Source organism: Nannospalax galili, unplaced genomic scaffold (genome assembly GCF_000622305.1).
Source record: "Nannospalax galili isolate Female #2095 unplaced genomic scaffold, S.galili_v1.0 scaffold1050, whole genome shotgun sequence".
Taxonomy (NCBI): Eukaryota; Metazoa; Chordata; class Mammalia; order Rodentia; family Spalacidae; genus Nannospalax; species Nannospalax galili.
This window is the reverse complement of record NW_008329037.1, coordinates 399,682-405,640: the sequence shown is the minus strand read 5'-3', so window position 1 is coordinate 405,640 and position 5,959 is coordinate 399,682. Positions and strand designations below refer to the sequence as shown.

Sequence of the window (5,959 nt, the reverse complement as noted above, 5' to 3'; positions counted from 1 at the left end):
TAATTAAAGTTAAAAGCATGTCATCTCTTTAGCTGTGACATTGTGACTAGCGTGTTTACACACGCACGCACACACACACACACACACAGACACACACACACACACATAAATGAGAGAAATATTCCTCCAGTATTAGAAAAGTACTGTGTGACTGAGGAAAACATTTCCTTAAGACAAGTCATGTGTTCAAAGATGTTCTGATATTTGTGGAGTTGTTGCTTTATCATCTTACTCTTGTATATGAACAAAGAAAGCTTTTTTTTTTTTAGTATTTCAATCAATATCTTTGTTGCTGCTGTTACTGTTAAGACAGGGTCTCACTATGTAGCCCAGGCTAGCCTAGAATTCACGATTCCTGCCTCAGCCTCATAAGCAATGTGATGAGAAGCAGATACCACCACACCTAGCTCGATCAGTATGTGTAAAATATTCACAGTGAACTAAATGATCAGAGCGCTTTGTCAAAGATTTACCAGCCCAGCACTGCTGCTGTCATGGCCTCCTCTTTCCCTCAGTGCAGCTTCTATCATGTCTTTATTCAAATAGGCTGTCCATGTGCTCCTTAGGGAGATAAACAGGTGTTAGTGGTTTATGCAACAGTTTTTCTTCCGCGGCTTCTCTTCTGCTGCTCTTTTCAGCTGTAGGCTTCTTGGTCGCTGCAGCCTTTGTCCCTTTGCTTTCTTCACCCGCAGCCCTCCTGCCTTTCTTGTTTTCTGTAGGTGCCTCACCTGTGGCTCCCTTCTCTGCAGCCTCCTATGACTTCCACTTTTTTTTTTTGACAGGGTCTCCCTGTAGCCTCAGTTGGCCTGGAACTCAACTATGTAGACCAGGCTGGCCTGGATCTCATAAAGATCCGCCTGCCTCTGCCTCCAGAGTGCTAGGATCGAAGGGGTGCACCACCATGCCTGGTGTGACTTCCTCTTTCTTTATCTGGAGTTTGTGATTCCCAGTCTGGTGCAGAATGGTGTTCCTGAGTATAGTCTATGGCGAAACTTCTTGCAAGGTGGTTGGATGGCTCTTTGGATCTGTGGGCTTTCCAAGATTCTGCTCAGGTCTCTATTCCTCATCTTGTGCTCAGGAAGGTTGCCGTTACTCCTAAGAGAAGCAGCTTTACACCAAGTGACATTCAACTTCTAGAAAGCCCTATCAGTTGCAATGCATAAACGTCCCACAAGCCCACCAGGAGCAAGTTTCAAAATGTACAGTTTGCTTATGTTAAACAGAGCAGTATCAGGGATGTTTCTGAAGGCCTTGAGGATGTCTTTGTCTTATTACAGACGATGCAGAGTCCCCTACACTGGATTTCACAGTGGTTTCTCATTTTGCCCTTGCCAGCTCCCGTTTGTCGAGAGGCATAGACTTTTGATGTCATTCTAGGCTTTTTAAGTTTCGTAAACAGCAAGACAGCCTCCTTGGTTGCCTTGTGACCGTCAACCTTATCGTCAACCACCAATGGAAGTTGAAGAACTTCCTTAATATGATGCCCTCTAGATGGGAGCAAACTGGTTAAGGCAGAGGCAGCCAGGGCAGAACAGATGGCCTATCACTTTTGGATTGTCTTCAATCTACAGTTCCATGGGACTCCAAGTTTTGACTGGTACAAAAATACACAGCCTCCATGACACAATTACAAAGGCACCCTGACCAGAAAGGTGGGTCCCATCACCTCGAAATCTGTAGCTCTGCCAGTATCCCAGTACTCAGCACTGGTCTGATGAGCTGCTAATTCACTGATAGATCTGTTGTCGAAATAAATAGCTCTCACCTCAAAAGAATTAAAAAGATGGTTTATTCTGTAGCCAAATATGAGTGACCATGACCCAGGAACACAGGTTTAGGTTTCCCCAAATACCATGTTCTAAAGAAGATAGAACAAAGAAAGATATAGATCAACACACTCTTCAAATACTTTGGTGGATACATTCATGGGCAGGTCACAGCAAAACAGAAGGTTTCTGCTATAGTCTCAGATGCTATCTGATGACATTCTCAGCCTTTTTATTGATGGGAACTGTTTCTTTAACACATTCTGTCATTCATGTTCTCATTTTCTTTTCTTTTTCTTTTGAAATAATTATGAAACATAACAAGCATTAACAAATTTTCCATCTGTTGTGAGAATTCTTTTCCTGGGGATACTAGCAATGCTTATCCCCTCTTAAGGTTCTAGTGTCAAGCCAATATTTGATTAAAGTTTTCCTGGGGAACCAGGACACTGGTTCAAGTCCATCTGGTGGGGTCTCCATGGCTTCTCTAAACAGAACAAGTGACTCACCACAGTTACAGGACATTTTGAGAGATGCTCCATAGTCCCCTGAAACTTAGTCAACCTTTGAGGGCAAGGAGCAAAAACTGTCCTTAAGTCCCTTTGACCAGATTAGTATAGGCCTCAAAGTATGACTGTTAAACATCCAAGAAGGTTAGTTCTACCACTCTGCTACTTTTAATTACCATGTGGTATGTAGATAAAGCTTGGGCAAAAGCCAAACATTCTCAGATAAACTTTGACTAGACATATGTTTTGTACCTTAAACTAGTTGACTAAACTATGACCGTTGAAAATTTAAGATTATGTGTTTTTGTCTCTTTGTGTCTCATCCTTTATATATAACAAACCTAAACAGACCCAACTTGGCTTTCTCATTTTTTCTATTTTGGAAAATATCTCCATTCCCATATCCTTTTAACATCTTTTACATTCTCATTTTCTTTTTTAAAAAAATAATTATGAGACATAATAACATTAACAAATAAATTTTCCATCTGTTGTAAGAATTCTTTCCTGGGGATACTAAGCAATACTTAATCTTCTAAGGTTCTAGTGTCAAGCCAATATTTGATTAAAGTTTTCCTGGGAAACCAGTGAATTTACTGAGCTTACTTACACAGATGACTGAGGGGTTGCTGAGGTGTATGAATGACGTAGGGGTGTGCACACTGGAAAGCCTTTACCCAGCATGTATCAAGCCTTCTCTTCCTGGCCTTCCTCAGATTATATACTTTAGCCCTCCCCAAATCCAGGAGACCATGTGTGATTAGGGCCAAATTACATACAGTTGGCTGGAAAGAGTGGCTGGATACTCAGGTGAGGGTCCAGTGACCCTGCTTGCCCCTCCTTTAATGAAGGAGCACAACCATCAACATGCCCAATTGTGATGATGGTTAGCAAGCAGGCACAGCTGAAGTGGTGATGATGGTAGTTATTTCATGCAGAAGAGACTAAGAGCAGTATGTACTATTAACACCGAGTCATCTTTCCAGCCCCTACCTTATTTTTTGAGACAGGTCTCTCCCTGGGACTTTGGGCTTGCTGATTATTAGGATAGGTTGGCTAGGCCGCAAGGATAGGGATCTGTCTCTGTTTCCCCAGTTCTGGGATTACAGTGGCCAAGTTTTTTAAAGTGGGTACTGGGAATCAAATTTAGGTCTTCATGCTTACATAGCAAGCACTTTACTGCTTGAGATAGCGCCTCAGGCTGCCATTGGTGAGGTTTTTAAACAGTTCATCCATACTTTGTTCTCTTGTCTCAGAATTAGCAGTTGAACAGACAAGACTTGTGTATAGCTAAGGAAATAAGCTGGAACAGCCTGACTGACAATTATCAGCAAAAGGTCCCATAAGCAAGTGCTTCTTCCAAGTGCTCCTTCCTGAGGCATGACCCAGGTGTGCAACAGGTAGTAAGAATTAAGAGATCATGAGGCACCACTACCCAGCTTTCAGGAAGGTGCTGTTGTGTGTCAGTACTCCTGGGGACATGTGGACAAATGTCTACTCACCCCAGATAGTGAACCATTGACAGACCAAAGTAAGAATAGCTCCAAAATCCAACTTGGTGAATCAATGAGTTTTATTGAGGTTATTTACAAGAATATAGATGAGGGGTTACTTACAGGAACAGAAATGATGGTAAGACAGCAGTATCACCAAAGCTCACCCCAGCATGGGTGACAGCTCACGAAAACAGGAAACCTGGACTGCACTGCACAACCTGCAGGCAGCTCAACAGGTTGGAGTGTCCTTTCAGGCAGCTCCACAGGTCTGAACCTCTTTCAGGCAGCTTGGCTGATCTGAAAGCATTTCTCAGCAGTCCACAGGGCTTATATAGGCTACTGAACCTTGTCAATTTCAGGGACTTCCTGGAAGTTGTTTACTTCTTGAGCTTAAGGCACTTCTCCACAGGATGGACTGTTTCACCTCCCCTCAAAATATCCTGCTGTTTATTTTTTTTAAATTTATCACATCCTGTTGTTTACCTCCCTTCAGATATCCTGGTGTTTATTCAACTTCCTCCAAGATGAAGGTTTTATCTCACAGGTGCTAAACTAAGATGGCTCTGAAGGTTGGAGTGGGGAAGAAGAGGCATCAGATACTATGGTAGGGACACCTGTGAGCACTTGGTCCAAGCCAGGATAGCTGGACAGTGATGCCTCTCAGCAGTAGTAGAGGGCAGAAGACAGGGCACTGCCACTGGCAGATGAGTTTCATTATCCAGGGATGCATCAGTGCCCTCTTCACCCACTTTCCGGCCTGTACTAGGACCCTAAGAATTAAACAAGCAGCCAGCCTTAAGAGCCCTGGCCCATGGCACCAAAAGAAAGAGTTATTTCTGATAACTTGGGCTCACAGATAAATCTTATAAATACATATGACCTTTCTATCAGACTTGTTAGTCAGAACCTGATTCCTGACAGCCCTAACAAGCTAGTCCCTATCATCCATCCTCAATAGACCAATTAAACAGACAAGTAATAGAGAAAAGCAGAAAAAGGAGTTTTATTTAGTGTGGCCACATTAGAATGAGGAACCAGGAAGGCTCAGTCCGTTTCCTTTCTGTTGTGATAAAATTCCCCAACAAAAAGGAGCTTAAGGGAGAAAGGGGTTTATTTCAGCTTATGATATCAGGTCATAGTCCATCATCATCCTGAAGTTAAGACAGGAATTTCAAATGTGACAGTTCCTCACATCACATCCACAGTCAAGAGCAAAGAGAAGTGAACGCACGAATGGTCACTCGCCTGCTTACGCTCAAGTCAGCTTCTCCACTCTTCTACTGTTCGGGCTGCTTGCCTAGGGATGGTGTTGCTCACAGTGGAGTGGGCCTTCCCACCTCAGTCACCTTAAGATAACCACCACAGGCATGCCCACAGGCCAACCCAATGTAGGGATTGTAGGAAATCCCTCACTGAGACTCTCTTCTCAGGTGATTCTAGGTTGTATCAAGTTAACAACTAAAGATAACCAGCATACTCCTTAAATCCATGTTTAGGGGTGCCAGTGTGAGATTCAAGTTTAAATAGAGGGCAAGAGCTATGTATAACTGAGCAGCCCTGGTCAAGGTGTGGCCCAGCCCATCATGGCGTCAGCTCCAGTTTCTCCTGTTAGGTCATCTGCCAAGTTGTCTGAACTGTATGAAATCCTTTCTGGGAGACACGTCTCTTTATAGGTGGTACTGGACTGTAGCTTATTTTTTCTTCCAGCAAGGAATTCCTGGAGAAATTCTTTCTTGGGGTCCACTGTCTCAATGGACCCCAAGGGTGGGGCACAAGTATCTTTTTAGAATGTCATCATTACTGCCAGGATGGTGACATCCTGGCTTTTGTTTCTTCTTTTCTAGAAATTGTAACACTGCTCTGGGCAAGGCAGGGGCCGAGTTAATTTCTCTCTCTCTGGTTCTGTTTTGGTAGTGGCAATCAAGTCTTCTGTTTCACATTTCATGGTTCACACCTATCTTGGATAAGTTCTTTTCTTTACCTACACCTGTGGACAGGTGATTTAAAATAGTGATTTAACAGTGTCTGGAAGTTGCATACAAATCCTTCTGAGGTTTGTGAATGCGGCCTTTATTCTTGCAGCCAGAATGTCACTTTCCTTCTTTTCTTCTCACATGATCAATCAATCACAAGTTAGATTTGTAAAATCCCTAGAGGCAAGCTCAGCATCACATGCGACTATGCAGAG

At 43.2% G+C, this 5,959-nt stretch overlaps 1 pseudogene; it reads right to left on the bottom strand.

Annotated features, from left to right (window-relative positions):
- Positions 1-926: 926 nt before the first annotated feature.
- LOC103732279 lies at positions 927-3,511 on the bottom strand (annotated as a pseudogene).
- Between the last annotated feature and the right edge of the window lie 2,448 nt (positions 3,512-5,959).